The sequence below is a fragment of the Bombina bombina genome, chromosome 2 (assembly GCF_027579735.1).
Source record: "Bombina bombina isolate aBomBom1 chromosome 2, aBomBom1.pri, whole genome shotgun sequence".
NCBI lineage: Eukaryota > Metazoa > Chordata > Amphibia > Anura > Bombinatoridae > Bombina > Bombina bombina.
In genome coordinates this window covers 1,187,618,944-1,187,640,031 of record NC_069500.1, presented here as the reverse complement: position 1 = coordinate 1,187,640,031, position 21,088 = coordinate 1,187,618,944, and the positions used below count along the sequence as shown (strand labels likewise).

Below are 21,088 nucleotides of genomic sequence, written 5' to 3'. Positions count from 1 at the left end.
GGAAATATCAGAGTGTATGTTTCAGTGCAGACATATGTGCACCTTGTTGCAATTTCATCATTTTTATATTTAATATCAGTAGCGCATGTATGACTCATTCACCTTATTTCACTTTACCGTTAAGCAGTATGAGAAGTTAAATCTCATAATTAACTCAATGATAAAACCCCAAAAGACAGGGAGGACAAAATTACCTATATGTTTAGGATAAAATGATATTATCGGACATATAGTTGCATTGATGCATAGACTCTGTATTTTTATAAAACATTTTACTTTTGCTATTATTTTAACCCTTAAACTAACCTAGAATACCTGTGATTATTCACAGATATGTTTACTGTCAATTGTGTTTTATGTTTTAATCTGTTTGTTCTTGAAACATCATTTTGATTATATGTTACCTGGATTTATTTATCATTTGTCAGAGATTGTACTATCACCTGGCTGCAGACTAAGGGCTCCATGTACTAAGCAGTCAGCGAGCTACCCGCAACAAATCTCGCGTCAAAATTCGCAAACTGATATGTACAAAGCCGTCAATTATGTTAAAACTCGCATCTTTAAAATTGCGAGCGTACTTATGTGCCAAACCTCGCTACCGCTCCATTTTTCACTGTAATTAGACACATTTGACCACCAACTCGCCAAAAACGAATGTACTAAAAAATCTATTTGTCCGCTCGCTACAATTTCCGCTCCCACCTCGTTATTTTTGCCTCGCCACCTTTTAGGTGGCGGGCAAGGTACAAAACAATAGGAAAGTCAATCTAGACGCCAGTCTAGACATATAAAAAGGCAGTAATATCAGCATTGTACTTACAGCATAACTGGCGTCTAATTTGTCTCTCATTTCCATGTACATAAATTGCGCCCAATTTGTCGACTGTAATTAAAGAGTAATCTATATTTTAAATTTGTATTGTATAGTTGTCAATCTTTATAATTATTTTTATATTAATATTTATATATTATCAGATCCAGATGAAGCCATATCCAAATTGTAAATAAATATTACAAAAATAACGCTCTGTTATCACTCTTCAAAAAATTTTGAACAATAATAAAGTTGTTTAGATAAGTTGGACTTTTATAGGAGCAAAATTCTATTCCCGTGACTACTATGATGTTCGTGACACCTTGCATGTCACGTGTTAATAATTGGCCAGACAATTCAACTGAAAGTTAAGTACATCAGCTTAGTCGCGGCGAGCGAGGCGTCAAATTTATCAACAATCCGCAACTGCTCGCGGCGGGCTAGACTTGTCTATTTATTGGGGGAATATTAGTACATAGCGACAGCGGACACCATTTCGCCCGCGGCGAGTAACGGCGAGTTTATCCGCGTCTACAATGACGGATGAATTGACGGCTTAGTACATGGAGCCCATAGGCATTGTAAGATTCTAAAATAGAACACTTTCATCTTTTCATGGCTCTCAAGTCTACAAAAAGCAGGCAGAGAGACCTCACCTATATGCTCCAGGCAGCACACTGATAACTGTGAGGGAAAAGCATTGATATTCTGCTCTGCTTGAACTTTATTCTCCTCTAATTTCCTATGGTTTCCTATAAAATAAATCTTTATCCCCCTCGTAGCATTTTAACAGCTTGTCTTCGATATTAAACATGCTTTTTTAAAAGCAAAGGAAGATAATATTGTGTTAGCTTTCCTTTGGTCTGTGGCTTTTTGGAAACTTAAAGAGACAGTCTAGTCAAAATAAAACTTTCATGATTCAGATAGGGCATGTCATTTTAAATGAATTTCCAGTTTACTTTTATCTTCAAATTTTGTTTTGTTCTCTTGGTATTCTTAGTTGAAAGCTAAACCCAGCTAGACACATATGCTAATTTCTAAACCCTTGAAGGCTGCCTCTTATCTGAATGCATTTTGACATTTTTTCACAGCTAGAGGGCGTTAGTTCACGTGTGTCATATAGATAACATTGTGCTCACACCCTTAGAGTTACTTATGAGAGGGCACTGATTGGCTAAAATGCAAGTTTGTCGAAAGAACTAAAATAAGGGGGCAGTCTGAAGAGGCTTAGATACAAGGTAATCACAGAGGCAACAAGTATATTATTATAACCATGTTGGTTTTGCAAAACTGTGGAATGGGTAATAAAGAGATTATCTGTCTTTTTAAACAATAGCAATTCTGTGGTAGACTGTCCCTTTAAGTGGCTGTGTATAGTTCACAAATAAAAAAAAAGGAATTACGAATCAGTAATAGAATCAGTAGATTGCATAAAATTATCGTTTATAATAGAGCAGACCTACTGAGACCTATGTGAATGCCTCTGGTGAACCAATCACAAGCTAGTTCTCAGAAGTGCAGAGCTGCTCTGAAGATGATTTTAACCATGCATTTAACCTTTCTACACTGTGCAATAATTAAGTAGTCTAACACATTAGAGCACTTTATTTTTGCACTTTTGTTCCTTTGATTTTTAAAAAATTTTTTTTAAAGCAGCAGAAGTAATTATTGCGCAGTTGTTTTTTTGTCAGCATTGCTGAAATAATCCCAAAAAGTGGTTGGAATTTTGAGATTTCAGTCAGTGTATTAGTAGAAAAAAAGAATTTAGGTTATTTATCGCCAGTAGTGTGATTGTAATAAAGTGTATGTGCTTGTTCAGTAATTCACTCATTGACCTATTAATTATAATCAGCATTTTGCTAAGCCTTCTTTACTTTACAACATTAGTTTGAGATGGCTGTTAAACAGCCTTGCTAAAAATAATTAACAAATGTACTTTCCTAACACAAAGATTTAATTTAAGATGTGTCAACTCAGACATAAATAACTGCATTAAAGAGACATACAGCTAACTACAAAAAATAAGATGAAAGGATAAAACATGGTAGGTATTGCAGATGCTTCCTTTTTTTAGATATTGCTTAAAGGGACAGTTTACCCTAAAACATTTTTTAAACTTTAATGTGTTTCCAATGATCCATTTTACCTGCTGGAGTGTATTAAATTGTTTACAAGTAGCTCCTTTTACTTTATTTTGACATTTGAAATAGCTGATTTTGCCTGCAGTATCCCTTACTTTTATAAAAGTTTATATAGGCTAAAGAACCACTAAACACTTTAGTATAGCATGACCAGTAAATGCGTAATTAAAGGATAATGCAAAATCACTTATTTTGAATTTCAAATGAGTAGTAGATTCCTTTCGGATAAGTTAATTCTATTTTCCCTTCCACGGTATCATGTGATAACCATTAGCCAATCACACAATGCATATACATATATTATGTGAATTCTTTCATATGCTGAGTAGGAGCTGGTGCCTCAGAAAGTGTGTAGATAAAAATATTGTGTATGTTTAGATTATGGAAGGTAATTTGAAAGTTTTTTTTTTTTAAATTGTGTGCTCTCTCTGAATAATGAAAGTTTAATTTTGACTTGAGTATCCCTTTAAGGAAAACCTGTGTAAACATAGCCAGCAGAAGAAATTACACTCCCAGTAGGAGGTAGAAGAGATAAGCAATAAAATGTTAATTTAGTTCTAAGGTGGTGATAGTCGACGAAAACCCTTACTTGAGGGAACAAGAGCACAACTAAGCTTTAAGTATCCCTCCTACTTCCCTCTCTCTCCTAGTAGTTCTTTGCCTCGTGAAGGAGGAACAGTCATCGCCTTTATGTATTACAGGTTATTGAACTCGTTCTGTGTCTGTTTCTTTGGTTTTCAAGATTGAGGTATCAGTAAAGTTTATTTGCAAGGTTGCAACTTGTTGCCGTTTGCATACTTTCCAATTTGATGTGTTTACCTCGACAGAGGCAGCTTTTGGAAGGAAGGTCCTTCAGGCGGTGGTTCCTGGTAAATAAGTGCCTGCCTTGCCTTCTTTCCCAGCCGTTTTCCTCTGTGGACTTCACAGCTTGGGTATTAGTTCCCACAAGTAAGGATTTTTGTGGACTATCACCACCTTAGAAAGAAAGCATCATTTATTCTTACTTGGTAAATTCCTTCCTTTCTTTCTTGGTGGTTATAGTCCATGAACTCGCTGGCGGCAGTTCTTGTTTGCACCTCTTTACCCTACTATCTTTCTTCCTTCTTCCTTCTTTACTTGACTAATATGTACTAATGGGAGAGAGAGGAAGTAGGAGGGATACTAAAAGCTCTTTTGTAGGGTGTCTTTGCCTCTTCCTGGCGGCCAGGAGATGAAGTAAGAATTTTCGGGGACTGTTCCACCAAGAAAGAAAGGCATTTATCAGGTCAGCATAAATTATGTTTTTCAATTGTTCTAGTTATTGGGCTTTTGGTTTACAAAGATAATAATGTTAAGAAGCACATGTGTACAGAAAGGGATAAACTAAGAATATCTGATTTCCTGCAAGCTCAACCCATTTTGATGGGTTGTTTGTTTCAAAGAATAAAAACAGCTATTTCAAATAAAAAAATCATGAAGGAGCAATTTATCATGCATTTCATGCTGTGTTGCTGGTATAACAGCTCATTGGAAACACATTAAGGTAAAATAATTTTACAGTACATTGTCCCTTTAACCCTCTTTCCTCTCAGCTTTTTGAACAGAATAAGCTCCTAATACTGGAACATACCCCCCAACTGACCAGATTTTCGTGGGACAGTCCAGATTTTAGGGGTCTGTCCCGGGTTGCTAGCCATCTGTCCTGATTTGCCCCAGGCATTAAAAAAAATATATATTTTTTTTAAATTCTGTTTGGCCCATACTCAGAAGCAGCTGGCTTTGCTCTCACAGGGTTAGATACCTGTTAAATTCCCTGTTGAAAAGGAATGGTGTGTTGGTTAAGCAGGAGTAAGAAGGCTGTATACACTCTGACCACGGGTAATGGTGACCTCTCTAACCTACCTCTGGTAGTGATGATGTCTAACCCCTGGTGATAATACTTGCATGCCTTCAGTTTTATACAATGAGCAGTGCTAATACCAGGGTAACAAACAGTGGCAGCCGCAGACTGCCAGCTAATGTGCTTGCCAACCCCAGGACCCCATACAATGAATTACAGATACCCATATATGATGTAGTGTGTGTGTCTATCTGTATCCATAACTGTGTGTGTGTATCTGTATGTATAAGTTTATGCTATATAGTGTGTGTGTGTGTCTGCATGTATAAATGTAAGCTATGTAGTGTGTGTATGTGTATCTGCATGTATAAGTGTGTATCTGCATGTATAAGTGTATGCTATGTAGTGTGTGTGTGTCTGCATGTATAAGTGTATACTATGTAGTGTCTGTGTATCTGCATGTATAAGTGTATGCTATGTAATGTGTGTGTGTGTATCTGCCTGTATAAGTGTATGCTATATAGTGTGTGTGTATCTTCATGTGTAAGTGTATGCTATGTAGTGTGTGTGTATCTTCATGTGTAAGTGTATGCTATGTAGTGTGTGTATCTGCATGTATAAGTGTATGCTATGTAGTGTGTGTGTATCTGCATGTATAAGTGTATACTATGTAGAGTGTGTGTGTATCTGCATGTATAAGTGTATGCTATGTAGTGTGTGTGTGTATCTGCATGTGTAAGTGTATGCTATGTAGTGTGTGTGTGTCTGCATGTATAAGTGTATACTATGTAGTGTCTGTGTATCTGCATGTATAAGTGTATGCTGCATGTATAAGTGTATGCTATGTAATGTGTGTGTGTGTGTGTGTATCTGCCTGTATAAGTGTATGCTATGTAGTGTGTGTGTATCTTCATGTGTAAGTGTATGCTATGTAGTGTGTGTGTATCTTCATGTGTAAGTGTATGCTATGTAGTGTGTGTATCTGCATGTATAAGTGTATGCTATGTAGTGTGTGTATCTGCATGTATAAGTGTATACTATGTAGTGTGTGTGTGTATCTGCATGTATAAGTGTATACTATGTAGCGTGTGTGTGTATCTGCATGTGTAAGTGTATGCTATGTAGTGTGTGTGTGTATCTGCATGTGTAAGTGTATGCTATGTAGTGTGCTACTGTGCATTTTTGCTGACTTTAAAGGCCAGAATTTAGAATATTAATGGGGAATGCAGAGAGCAGTTTTAAAGAATTTATTATTAAATGTCAAATTAAGATAAAAATATTTAGCAATGTCTTTGCAAAGGATAATTAAATACATAGCTCACATAGCCATACCAGTGGTTTGAGCTTGTGTTTGATTTGCTGCCTAAGTGTATTAAAATCTATGGCTTTATTTAGAATTTTATTTATATTACTTTGGTCTTATGATTTTTTTGAGCCCCGCCCACCACATTTCAATTTTTTTGTGGGGGGGGGCGTGTCCCTCTTTTGAATTTTGAAATGTTAAAGTAAAGTTCTTACTTTTAGGTTTTATCTACAATGATATAAATGCTACCCGTTTCTGAGAGATCAGCTTAAGGTTTATGTTGTATATTGAGGGCCCAATTCTAAAAAGATCTCTTGGCTGGTGAGATTCTATAAGAATGCTCGCAAGCCCTTCTATTTCCCTGGTGGAATTATATAAAGCCACTGAAAATGGGGTGTCTCGCTAAGGGGCGTATACTGCATTTTTGTACTGTAGGGAGATGCAAATATTACAAAAGTGCACAATGAAAATCTTAAAGTGAAAGTAAACTTTGTCTAATCGCTACTAATAATTGACAAATACATTCCAAAAAAAAAGGTAACTTTCATTCATCATTTTACTCAAATCTCAATATAACTTGCTTTTTTTCACAATTCTTTATTCAAAACTCTCTCGCCGATCCCCCTGCCCCTGCATTCAAAAAATATTTATTTTTTTCAGTGATGAATACAGCCATATCGAACTGATTGGTCCCCCAGTGGCGTCCCAAACAGTTCAATATACGCCCCCAGCTCTAAATGCGCATGCGGCTATCTCTGAATTACGTCTGTCTTTAGAAGCGCATTCAGGATAGCCGCATGCGCAGGCTAATGAAAACAGAGTCCCATTCAATTGATAGTACTTATCGTAACGGAGAGCATGTGCATAAAATCTCTTCTCGAGAACGAGCTTGTAACCATACGTATACGGCGGGTGGGACCACTAGTAAGACTTATAATACACAAGCCAGAAGAAAGCAAGGGGGAGGAGGAACATAGCGAAAGGTTAGATTGAAAATATATTTATATCATGAAAATCGTTAAAAAATATTTAAAAAAAACTTAGGCCTAGATTTGGAGTTTTGTCGGTAAGGACCCACGTAGCTAACGCCGGCTTTTTTCTGGCCGCACCATAAAAATAACTCTGGTATTGAGAGTCCACATAAAGGCTGCGTTAGGCTCCAAAAAAGGAGCGTAGAGCATTTTTAACACAACTTCAACTCTCGATACCAGAGTTGCTTACGGACGCGGCCAGCCTCAAAAACGTGCTCGTGCACGATTCCCCCATAGGAAACAATGGGGCTGTTTGAGCTGAAAAAAAAACCTAACACCTGCAAAAAAACCGCGTTCAGCTCTTTACGCAGCCCCATTGTTTGCTATGCGTAAACACTTCCTACGTCTGCACCTAACACTCTAACATGTACCCCGAGTCTAAACACCCCTAACCTTACACTTATTAACCACTATTCTGCCGCCCCCGCTATCGCTGACCCCTGCATATTTTTTTTAACCCCTAATCTGCCGCTCCGTAAACCGCCGCTACTTACATTATCCCTATGTACCCCTAATCTGCTGCCCCTAACACCGCCGACCCCTATATTATATTTATTAACCCCTAATCTGCTCCCCACAACGTCGCCTCCACCTGCCTACACTTATTAACCCCTAATCTGCCGACCGGAGCTCACCGCTATTCTAATAAATGTATTAACCCCTAAAGCTAAGTCTAACCCTAACACTAACACCCCCCTAAGTTAAATATAATTTTAATCTAACGAAATTAATTAACTCTTATTAAATAAATTATTCCTATTTAAAGATAAATACTTACCTGTAAAATAAATCCTAATATAGCTACAATATAAATTATAATTACATTGTAGCTATTTTAGGATTAATATTTATTTTACAGGCAACTTTGTAATTATTTTAACCATGTACAATAGCTATTAAATAGTTAGGAACTATTTAATAGCTACCTAGTTAAAATAATTACAAAATTACCTGTAAAATAAATCCTAACCTAAGTTACAATTAAACCTAACACTATACTATCATTAAATTAATTAAATAAAATACCTATAATTACCTACAATTAAACCTAACACTACACTATAAATACATTAATTAAATACAATATCTACAAATAACTACAATGAAATAAACTAACTAAAGTACAAAAAATAAAAAATAAAAAAGAACTAAGTTACAAAAAATAAAAAAATATTTACAAACATAAGAAAAATATTACAACAATTTTAAACTAATTACACCTACTCTAAGCCCCCTAATAAAATAACAAAGACCCCCAAAATAAAAAATGCCCTACCCTATTCTAAATTAATAAAGTTCAAATCTCTTTTACCTTACCAGCCCTGAACAGGGCCCTTTGCGGGGCATGCCCCAAGAAGTTCAGCTCTTTTGCCTGTAAAAAAAACCATACAATACCCCCCCCAACATTACAACCCACCACCCACATACCCCTAATCTAACCCAAACCCCCCTTAAATAAACCTAACACTAAGCCCCTAAAGATCATCCTACCTTGTCTTCACCTCACCAGGTATCACCGATCCGTCCTGGCTCCAAAATCTTCATCCAACCAAGCGGGGGCTGGTGATCCATCATCCGGTGGCTGAAGAGGTCCAGAAGAGGCTCCAAAGTCTTCATCCTATCCGGGAAGAAGAGGCGATCCGGACCGGCAACCATCTTGATCCAAGCGGCATCTTCTATCTTCATCCGATGACGACCGGCTCCATCCTGAAGATCTCCACCGCGGACCCATCTTCATCCGGCGACGTCCAACTGAAGAATGACGGTTCCTTTAAGGGACGTCATCCAAGATGGCGTCCCTCGAATTCCGATTGGCTGATAGGATTCTATCAGCCAATCGGAATTAAGGTAGGAATATTCTGATTGGCTGATGGAATCAGCCAATCAGAATCAAGTTCAATCCGATTGGCTGATCCAATCAGCCAATCAGATTGAGCTCGCATTCTATTGGCTGATCGGAACAGCCAATAGAATGCAAGCTTAATCTGATTGGCTGATTGGATCAGTCAATCGGATTGAACTTGATTCTGATTGGCTGATTCCATCAGCCAATCAGAATATTCCTACCTTAATTCCGATTGGCTGATAGAATCCTATCAGCCAATCGGAATTCGAGGGACGCCATCTTGGATGACGTCCCTTAAAGGAACCGTCATTCTTCAGTTGGACTTCGCCGGATGAAGATGGGTCCGCTGTGGAGATCTTCAGGATGGAGCCGGTCGTCATCGGATGAAGATAGAAGATGCCGCTTGGATCAAGATGGTTGCCGGTCCGGATCGCCTCTTCTTCCCGGATAGGATGAAGACTTTGGAGCCTCTTCTGGACCTCTTCAGCCACCGGATGATGGATCGCCAGCCCCCGCTTGGGTTGGATGAAGATTTTGGAGCCAGGACGGATCGGTGATACCTGGTGAGGTGAAGACAAGGTAGGATGATCTTCAGGGGCTTAGTGTTAGGTTTATTTAAAGGGGGTTTGGGTTAGATTAGGGGTATGTGGGTGGTGGGTTGTAATGTTGGGGGGGGGTATTGTATGGTTTTTTTTTTACAGGCAAAATAGCTGAACTTCTTGGGGCATGCCCCGCAAAGGGCCCTGTTCAGGGCTGGTAAGGTAAAAGAGATTTGAACTTTATTAATTTAGAATAGGGTAGGGCATTTTTTATTTTGGGGGTCTTTGTTATTTTATTAGGGGGCTTAGAGTAGGTGTAATTAGTTTAAAATTGTTGTAATATTTTTCTTATGTTTGTAAATATTTTTTTATTTTTTGTAACTTAGTTCTTTTTTATTTTTTGTACTTTAGTTAGTTTATTTCATTATAGTTATTTGTAGATATTGTATTTAATTAATGTATTGATAGTGTAGTGTTAGGTTTAATTGTAGGTAATTATAGGTATTTTATTTAATTAATTTAATGATAGTATAGTGTTAGGTTTAATTATAACTTAGGTTAGGATTTATTTTACAGGTAATTTTGTAATTATTTTAACTAGGTAGCTATTAAATAGTTCTTAACTATTTAATAGCTATTGTACATGGTTAAAATAATTACAAAGTTGCCTGTAAAATAAATATTAATCCTAAAATAGCTACAATGTAATTATAATTTATATTGTAGCTATATTAGGATTTATTTTACAGGTAAGTATTTATCTTTAAATAGGAATAATTTATTTAATAAGAGTTAATTAATTTAGTTAGATTAAAATTATATTTAACTTAGGGGGGTGTTAGGGTTAGACTTAGCTTTAGGGGTTAATACATTTATTAGAATAGCGGTGAGCTCCGGTCGGCAGATTAGGGGTTAATAATTGAAGTTAGGTGTCGGCGATGTTAGGGAGGGCAGATTAGGGGTTAATACTATTTATTATAGGGTTAGTGAGGCGGATTAGGGGTTAATAACTTTATTATAGTAGCGGTGCGGTCCGCTCGGCAGATTAGGGGTTAATAAGTGTAGGTAGCTGGCGGCGACGTTGAGGGGGGCAGATTAGGGGTTAATAAATATAATACAGGGGTCGGCGGTGTTAGGGGCAGCAGATTAGGGGTACATAAGTATAACGTAGGTGGCGGTCGGCAGATTAGGGGTTAAAAAAATTTTATCGAGTGGCGGCGATGTGGGGGACCTCGGTTTAGGGGTACATAGGTAGTTTATGGGTGTTAGTGTACTTTAGAGTACAGTAGTTAAGAGCTTTATGAACCGGCGTTAGCCCAGAAAGCTCTTAACTACTGACTTTTTTCTGCGGCTGGAGTTTTGTCGTTAGATTTCTAACGCTCACTTCAGCCACGACTCTAAATACCGGAGTTAGAAAAATCCCATTGAAAAGATAGGATACGCAATTTACGTAAGGGGATCTGCGGTATGGAAAAGTCGCGGCTGAAAAGTGAGCGTTAGACCCTTTTTTGAGTGATTCCAAATACCGGAGTTAGCCTAAAACCAGCGTTAGGAGCCTCTAACGCTGGTTTTCACGGCTACCGCCAAACTCCAAATCTAGGCCTTAGAGACTACATTAGTTTAAAGTAGATTTAAGCATTGGCTTATTGATATATTGTTAAATTTACTTTCACTTTAATTTAAAAATCATACAAAAATACACAGGGAAAATTTGTACTGTTAAGGTGCATAAAAAATCATAACAAAATTATATTTTATCATAAACGAAAAACTTGTAGGTAAATTACATAGGGATGAATCATATTAAGACTGCTCAGAATAAATCCGTAATCTAAGTACACTGGATGTGCAAAAAAAAAAAAGGAAGAAATTTGTTCATAAAAGTAAAAAATACAAAGCTTAATTGTTTTGATTTTTGGTTTGTGAAATGGGCTGAACATGGGCATTCTATGGGCGTATATGATCTTTTCTCTCAAATCTCAGCATAATTCTAAAAACATTTTTAAACTACAGTTCTTTTTTTTCTTTTCTCGCCAGTTAAAAAGTGTCAAGTTTTCTCCAAAATACTCAAAACACTAATTATTCTGAAAGGAAAACCTATGCATACTAAATTACAGCGAATTTAAGGTACATTGCACTGAAAACAGCGTCATTTGATTTGAATTAAGCATAAAATTCAAGTTTATAAACACGCCGGTTTCCCCCTCTGTACTTTGCCCTCCATTGCTAATGTTTACCAAGCAGAGAACTCTCATTATTTATATTGGAGACATCTTGCCACTCGCAGGGACAGCCCCCCTTTTTTTTCCGGAAAACCATGTCTAGACTTGCCGACTGTATGGAATCAGCCCCTGAGAGAAAAGCACTCAACTTGGAACAGCAGCTCAGTAACTTGTTGTTTGGCAGGTCACCACTTGGGAGGAGCTTCTTTTAACCCAATTGTGCCTTTCACAGAGGAGAACTTTCTTGAACTATATATTAATCTGATCACATCTAAAAAGAACAGTCCAGCCTCAAAATACCAGGCAATCCTTCTCTAAACTTAGCAATCCTAGACAATTGTTTCAGCTTTCTGTGGGTCTTGTCAATGAAGTATAGCCATATCGCCCATAAGCACATTGGGAATGGAGTCCACAGCTGGTCCCCCCTCATTCTTAGGCATACAGGGCCACAATAAACATACAGAGAGAAGCGCTCAACTAGGAACAAACAATGGCTCAGGAGCTTCTTCTTTTGTGGGTCACCACCTGGGAGCAGCCTATTTTAGTCCCCTTGTGCCTTTCAAAGAGGAGAACTTTCCTGAAGTATATCAATCTGATCAAATCTAAAAAGCACAGTCCAAACCAGAAATTCTAGGCAATCCTCCTCTGAACAAGGATTACGGCAACCCCAGATGATCGTTTCGGCCTTCTCTGGGCCTTAGCGGTTAGGTGCAGCAATATCCCACTAGGCACATTGCATAGGGAGTCAATGTCTGGTTTCGTCCAACACCCTTAGGAAAACTTTCACCAGGGTCATAATATACATATATACAGGGAGAGGAGCATTCAACCAGGATTGAACAACTGCTCTGTAGCTTGTTTTTTTGGCTGTGCAGCCTCTTTTAGCCCAGTTGTGCTCTAGATGATCATTTGGCCTTCTGTGAGCCTTGTCGGTGAGGTAAGGTTTATATTATTCTAGACGTTTTGACTGAAATCCAAATACTTCAAATGACACTCAGGCAGCCTTATGTTTGCTTTAATTTTATCTAAAAATTAAATGAGCTATGATAGATATAATTAAACCGTAAAACACATGAATCAGAATAGAAACTGTTGCAGATTGGCAGGAAAAGGCAATCACATATTCATGACTGGTACAGCAAATAAAAGCAGAGCAGTACATGTTACTTGTAATCAGGAATGGACTGGTCAAAAATTCTGAAAACTTGAGAGAACTTGGAAATCTTAGAATTGAACCAAGTCTGCAATCTGAGAGTTGGACAGAATTTTACTATATTTTAGTCCTGGTTTGCAACTTAGATGCACAACAACATTAACTTTGAAGCGGAAACGGACATGGCAATTTAATAATTTGGAAAGACTTAAGTCAGCCACTTGCAAACTGGGCAGAACTTGATAAACATATTGTCAGGAAAAGACTTGGTCAGCTACTTGGAAACAGAACAATGCTATAGTTAGTAAAGAACTGGAAGTAGGAAAGGACAATACATTCTCTTTCAGACAAGAACAGAAGCCAAAACATATCCAGACTGAATATAGATTGCTATCACCAGATGTTTTCAACATTTCATTTTTAATGGATGAATGAAACTCACATTTGATACACGAAAATAAACAATGTACATCTTTTTAAAACTGTTTGGAGCCAAGAATTAAAAATATTAAAAGGATAGGTCTCTCAAGATTAAACTTCTGTCTTCAGCCTCTACCTTGCCTTCTGTGGGAGGTGTTAGGAGTTGGTAAGGTTCCGGGTTTCTCCACCACAGAGACTCAAATATATTGCCCATGGCATCTTCACATGGATGGTGATATTGTGGCATGCCGTACTATGAATATATTACCTGGTTAGTTAAATACTGTTGCAGTCAGGGAAGCTTGTTTCAATTATTATATATATATCAGATAGTAATAATCCAACAGACATCACATGTGAGAAATTCTCCTCCTGACCACTAGGAGGAGGCAAAAGGTACCGCAGACACCAGAGCTTTAAATCCCTCCCACTTCTCATGATGGGCATTTTTTTTTTACTCCTTGATAAGGAGTATGGTGAAACGGAAGAGCAGATCTGCTCGTCGTTGAGAGGGATCCTCTAACCCAGCGGTCACCAACCAGTGGTCCGTGAGAAGATGTTAGTGGTCTGTGACACCATCAAGCAGGAATTAATCTCCTCTGATGGTGTCACCCCTGTCGCGCTGCAACTCCCTACAGTGCCTCGCTGGACATCAGTGAAAACCAACGGAGGAGGAGTTAAACTACAATCTCCCTACGCACGTTGCACAGTACTGCGCAACTTGCGTAGCTAGATTGTATTTTTAACTTTTCCCGTCCAACACGATGCTTCCATTTTAATGCCCGCAGAGGTTGGTATAGTCTTGGCTTGAAATAGTGGAATTAAAGTATATATAAAAGAAGATCTTAAAAAAAAAAATCTCTTATATTTAATTTATTTTCCTATTTCCTTCAGATGGACTTACATCGCTGTTTGTCTTCCTCCCCTCCATCTTCTTTTTTTTATTTATTAAATATTAATTATTTTTCATTCTAATAATTTTCCTGCGCACAAAGCCATTCCACCTGAATTCCAGTAATTGTCATCCAGCAGATCAGCCATATCCCACCAGTATTATAGTAATTGCCAGTAACATCAGTCATGGTTAGCTCACATCTATATTGAGAGCTTTCTGATATAAACTTAATTTATGACTCCAATGTCTATCCATGATCATAAGTAGTTTTGAATAATTTATAACTGGGGAGGTAACTTGGAAGTCTTGTGGTCCCTTTAAACATAATTATTTTTTCCCACTTTCTGCCTCTGTTTGCAGCTCAATGTTGACGCTCACCGTTCATCTATAATTTGGAAGTATTCTCTCAGTTCTGTTATTCAATTAGAAAATTCCAAAAAATAATTCTTAAAAATGTGTAAATATATACATAATGTAAACTTGGCTATGGTTATGCTAGTTATGTAGAGTATGTGTGTGTCTGTATGTATTTATGTATGTATATATATATATATATATATATATATATATATATATATATACACAGCATATATATATAGTCTCTCTGAGTCTCAGGAACCTGCTGCTATGGCAGGAGATGTGTCCTTTAATTTCAGGCTTGAGACTATTAATGCTTTATTGCAGGAAGTTTGAATTGCTTTTGATGTAGAGTATTGTGCTACTGCTTTCCTCTTATTTTCAGAACTTATGTCAAATGGAATGGCAAAATCCAGATATTACTTTGTTTCATCTACAAATTTTATATCTGTTTGCTCTTTGTTCTGTTAATACAGGTGGCCCACGGTTTACGCCTGTTCAATTTGCGCCATTTCAGAATAACAACCTTTTTTTTCAGTCATGTGACTGCTATTGAAAAGCATTGAAAAGCAGTGCACTAATTAAAATAGGCAGTAGGTGGAGCTGTCTGCTTGTGTTGCAGCAAAGTTATGCAAGCTTAGCAGGTCTGAAATTAATCTGTGTACACAGAACAGACATTAGCTATCGACAAGCTTTCAAAGCAGCAAGATCTAGCCGCCACTTTCATATTATCTTCCTGTCCAGCTGCTTAAGGTGAGGGTGCCTAACTGCTTAATCAGTCCAGATTGAAATACATAGAATAGGTGCAGACCCAATATTATCTAACATGCTAACAATGCAGAGAACTGTTTGCAGACAAATGCAAGTAAAAAAATGTTTTTGTTCATTAAACTTAGTTTGATGATACAGTCTGTTGTGTTATTATTAGCAAATGTTTTTGTTCATTAAACTTATTTTGATGATACAGTCTGTTGTGTGATTATTTAATTAGGGTTATAATGCTGTTTAGCATTTAAATGCTTCATTTCAAAGCTTTAAAAATAATGTATTAGGTGTTACTTATGTCAATTTAGAGAGGGGCCTGGAATCTAACTCTCTCACTTCCCATTGACTTACATTATAAACTCGGTTTAAATTTACAACGGTTTTGATTTACAACCATTCCTTCTGGTACCTAACCCCGGCGTAAACTGAGGGCTACCTGTACAGTGATTTTGGAAACTATTCCAAAGGTGAATGCAGCTGTTTCCACTATTGCCAGGCATACCACTATTCTTTTAAGTGATTGTTCCTTTTTTAAGGATCCTTCAGATAGAAAACTTGAAGGTTTTCACAGGTGATTCTTTTTATCTTGCAGGTTTTATGTTTCAACCTCTATCTATTGGGTACTTATAGAGCGCAAACTAATCACCCGTGAGGGTCTCAAGGCGCTAAGGGAAAGCAGATAGGAGGAGGGGGAGAGGGGATGGGCGTTCAGTCAAAGAGCCAGGTTTTGAGGTCCTTTCTGAACTTTGTAAGGGAGGTGGATTGTCTGAGGTGCAGCGGGAGAGTGTTCCATGTCTTTGCTGCCATGTGCGAGAAGGATCTTCCTCCCGCTGTGGATTTGCTGATGCGGGGGATGACTGCAAGTGCTTTGTCGGCCGATCGGAGTTATCTGGCGGGGGTGTAGAAATTTACGCGGTGGTTGATGTATTCGGGTCCAATGTTGTGTAGGGCCTTGAACGCGTGGGTAAGGAGCTTGAAGGTGATTCTCTTGTTGATGGGGAGCCAGTTAAGGTTCCTTAGGTGTTCAGTTATGTGGCATTGGAGAGGGATGTCGAGGATGAGTCTGGCTGAGGCGTTCTGGATACGTTGGAGTTTTTTTTGTAGTTTGGTTGAGCCGGAGTAGAGTGTGTTGCCGTAGTCCAACCTGCTATTGACAAGGGCGTGGGTGACTGTTTTCCTGGTTTCGTTAGGGATCCACTTGAAGATTTTTCGTAGCAGGTGGAGGATGTGGAAGCATGTTGAGATGATGGCATTGATTTGTCAGTTCATGGAGAGTGAGAAGTCCAGGATGAAGCCTAGATTTTGTGCATAGTCGGTTGTGGTTGGAGGTTGACCGAGGGCTGTGGGCCACCAGAAGTCATCCCATGCAGATTTATTGGGTCCGAGGGGGAGGACTTCGGTTTTGTCTGTGTTCAGTTTGAGCTACTGGTCATTCATCCAGGAGGCGACTGCTGTCAGGCCTTCGTGGACGTTCTTTTTGGTGATGGTGGGATCTCGGGTGAGTGAGATGATTGTTGTTGGATCACATTAATCTAATGAGAACAGCATTTATTTTTTATTCAGCAGTGGAAATAATTCCAATTAATGCTAAGGCTGTTGCACTAGCTGTTTTAGCAAGACAAGCTTTTTCGCTTGATCTGCTGATATGGTATCTAAACACAGATTGCTTTCTCTCCCCATCCAGGGTAAATATGTTTGAATTGCATGCTATTATTGCTACAGTCACTTGGGGTAAGTGAGCTTTTCTGCCCCACAATTAAAAATCTAAGGGTAAGCTTAGATCTACAGGGCATTTTCATTTATTTTGGCAGTCTACGTCACAGAAAGCATCCCTCTCTGCTCAGAGTTCTGGCTACACCAAATATTCCTGGCAGTCCAGCCCTTCTCGGTCCAGAAACAAAAAGACCAAGAAGTCTACCCCAGCTTCTAAGATCACATGAAGGTACAGCCCCCCATACCAGACCAGTCTTTTGTGTGTGTGTGTGTGGGGGGGGGGGTATTGAGTCTTTTTGGGGAGGCTTGGGAGAGGTCTGTTAAGGATTCTTGGGTATTGAAAATTATTTCCCAGGGGTATCGAAAAATGTTTCATTCAAGGCCTCCTCTGGGAAGATTCATTCTGTCTTTAGTGCCTCATGATCCTTTAAAAGGTCCAAGCTTTTTTGGCTTGTGTAAGAGTTCTTGAATTAATGGGAGCGATTGCTCCAGTTTCAACTTCAAAATTAAAAATAGTATATATAGGAGATGCACTAAAAAGCTGCTTGACGAAAACAATATATAATTTAGTGTATAAAATACTTATTGTTGATATGTGAAGTGTGGTCCTACCATCCTAAGAAAGATAGGGGGCGCTTTGATCTGGTTTAAACTAGAAATATAAATATGTATACAAATAAAAGAAGAAACAAGTTCTTCTCTAGATAAAGCAAAACATAATGGTTTTTAATATAATTTTAGATGGCCGTAATATAAAAACAATATTTATTGTAACTTCAGTCTAGAATCTATACCATCAAAGGATATAAAGCAGAAAAATAGGCACATTAAAAACAACAATATATTTCTATAGAATATATTAACCAATAAATATATTAATATAGATTATATTGTGACCGGTTGCAATTTAAAATACTAAACTAGGATATCCTTAAAATTGTTCAATACTCATATAAAAAATAACACAAATCTGTGCTTTTTGGTAGAGGATACCTTACAATACACGTATAGTAGCAAGTGGTTGTCGGATAAATGTTAGCCCAAGGAAATAATATGTAGCGATATGCTGACAGTTACCAATGTTTGGATCCAAAAATGTTGGTCTATTGCACAATGTATCGCTAAAGTATACACTGAATGTTAAACAATGAATACCCAGTGTCCACAAAGAGTTCGATTCAAATGTCCTCACTTTTTTAAGGATTGAGAGTGTTGGTACAGTTTATATACAGTTTCTTTAGTGGAGTGGATACAAATCCATTATTTTTTAGCCTTGTGCAATAAGTGATATACAGTCTTAGCCGGTAGGTGTGTGTATTTCTAAATCGTTAGATAATACAGCATTTGAACCCACCGGTATAAGGAAAATAGACTTCCTCATTGAACCACGCTAAAGTTTCAGCGTTTACTTCACCGTGTACCTTTATAGATGTAATCGATGTCGCAGGTCACGTGAGCTTCGGATGGTCCAATGGCAATAGCGGATAGTCGGGAGAGATTCAAACAGCGATGTATTACACTCTCGGCTTTCCCAAGTAATCTTCAATGGTTCGGTTCAACTTAGATGTACAGAGCGCTCTGTTAATGACCTCCAGTGTAAGATACTTTATTGCAAGTATACAAGTCTTGCAGGTTATCCAAATCAACGCGTTTCAGCTGCTTACAGCTTTTTTTCTTGAAAAAAACAGAGCGCTCTGTACATCTAAGTTGAACCGAACCATTGAAGATTACTTGGGAAAGCCGAAAGTGTAATACATCGCTGTTTGAATTTCTCCCGACTATCCGCTATTGCCATTGGACCATCCGACCATTTAATGTGCCTATTTTTCTGCTTTATATCCTTTGATGGTATAGATTCTAGACTGAAGTTACAATAAATATTGTTGTTATATTATGGCCATCTAAAATTATATTAAAAACCATTATTTCTTTCATGTAATTAGCAAGAGTCCATGAGCTAGTGACGTATGGGATATACATTCCTACCAGGAGGGGCAAAGTTTCCCAAACCTCAAAATGCCCATAAATACACCCCTCACCACACCCACAATTCAGTTTTACAAACTTTGCCTCCTATGGAGGTGGTGAAGTAAGTTTGTGCTAGATTCTACGTTGATATGCGCTCCGCAGCAAGTTGGAGCCCGGTTTTCCTCTCAGCGTGCAGTGAATGTCAGAGGGATGTGAGGAGAGTATTGCCTATTTGAATGCAGTGATCTCCTTCTACGGGGTCTATTTCATAGGTTCTCTGTTATCGGTCGTAGAGATTCATCTCTTACCTCCCTTTTCAGATCGACGATATACTCTTATTTATATACCATTACCTCTGCTGATTTTCGTTTCAGTACTGGTTTGGCTTTCTACAAACATGTAGATGAGTGTCCTGGGGTAAGTAAATCTTATTTTCTGTGACACTCTAAGCTATGGTTGGGCACTTTATTTATAAAGTTCTAAATATATGTATTCAAACATTTATTTGCCTTGACTCAGAATGTTCAACATTCCTTATTTTCAGACAGTCAGTTTCATATTTGGGATTATGCATTTAAATCAATCATTTTTTCTTACCTTAAAAATTTGACTTTTTTTCCCTGTGGGCTGTTAGGCTCGCAGGGGCTGAAAATGCTTCATTTTATTGCGTCATTCTTGGCGCTGACTTTTTTGGCGCAAAAAATCTTTTCTGTTTCCGGCGTCATACGTGTCGCCGGAAGTTGCGTCATTTTTTGACGTCCTTTTGCGCCAAAAATGTCGGCGTTCCGGATGTGGCGTCATTTTTGGCGACAAAAAGCATTTAGGCGCCAAATAATGTGGGCGTATTATTTGGCGCCAAAAAATATGGGCGTCGCTTTTGTCTCCACATTATTTCAGTCTCATTTTTTCTTTGCTTCTGGTTACTAGAAGCTTGTTTATTGGCTTTTTTTCCCATTCCTGAAACTGTCATTTAAGGAATTTGATCAATTTTGCTTTATATGTTGTTTTTTCTCTTACATATTGCAAGATGTCTCACGTTGCATCTGAGTCAGAAGATACTTCAGGAAAATCGCTGTCTAGTGCTGGAACTACCAAAGCTAAGTGTATCTGCTGTAAACTTTTGGTAGCTATTCCTCCGGCTGTTGTTTGTATTAATTGTCATGACAAACTTGTTAAAGCAGATAATATTTCCTTTAGTAATGTACCATTGCCTGTTGCAGTTCCTTCAACATCTAAGGTGCAGAATGTTCCTGATAACATAAGAGATTTTGTTTCTGAATCCATCAAGAAGGCTATGTCTGTTATTTCTCCTTCTAGTAAACATAAAAAATCTTTTAAAACTTCTCTCTCTACAGATGAATTTTTAAATGAACATCATCATTCTGATGACTCTTCTGGTTCAGAGGATTCTGTCTCAGAGATTGATGCTGATAAATCTTCATATTTATTTAAAATGGAATTTATTCGTTCTTTACTTAAAGAAGTACTAATTGCTTTAGAAATAGAGGATTCTGGTCCTCTTGATACTAATTCTAAACGTTTAGATAAGGTATTTAAATCTCCTGTGGTTATTCCAGAAGTTTTTCCTGTTCCTAATGCTATTTCTGAAGTAATTTCCAGAGAATGGGATAAATTGGGTAATTCATTTACTCCTTCTAAACGTTTTAAGCAATTATATCCTGTGCCGTCTGACAGATTAGAATTTTGGGACAAAATCCCTAAAGTCGATGGGGCTATTTCTACCCTTGCTAAACGTACTACTATTCCTACGTCAGATGGTACTTCGTTTAAAGATCCTTTAGATAGGAAAATTGAATCCTTTCTAAGAAAAGCTTATCTGTGTTCAGGTAATCTTCTTAGACCTGCTATATCTTTGGCTGATGTTGCTGCAGCTTCAACTTTTTGGTTGGAGACTTTAGCGCAACAAGTAACAGATCATGATTCTCATAATATTATTATTCTTCTTCAGCATGCTAATAATTTTATCTGTGATGCCATTTTTGATATTATCAGAGTTGATGTCAGGTTTATGTCTCTAGCTATTTTAGCTAGAAGAGCTTTATGGCTTAAAACTTGGAATGCTGATATGGCTTCTAAAT

At 37.8% G+C, this 21,088-nt stretch overlaps 1 protein-coding gene across 2 annotated transcripts in view; it reads left to right on the top strand.

Moving 5' to 3' along the window:
- SORBS2 (sorbin and SH3 domain containing 2) overlaps positions 1 to 21,088 on the top strand; it is a 551,268-nt gene that overhangs the window by 204,537 nt on the left and 325,643 nt on the right. The gene's annotated exons all lie outside the window — the stretch shown is intronic.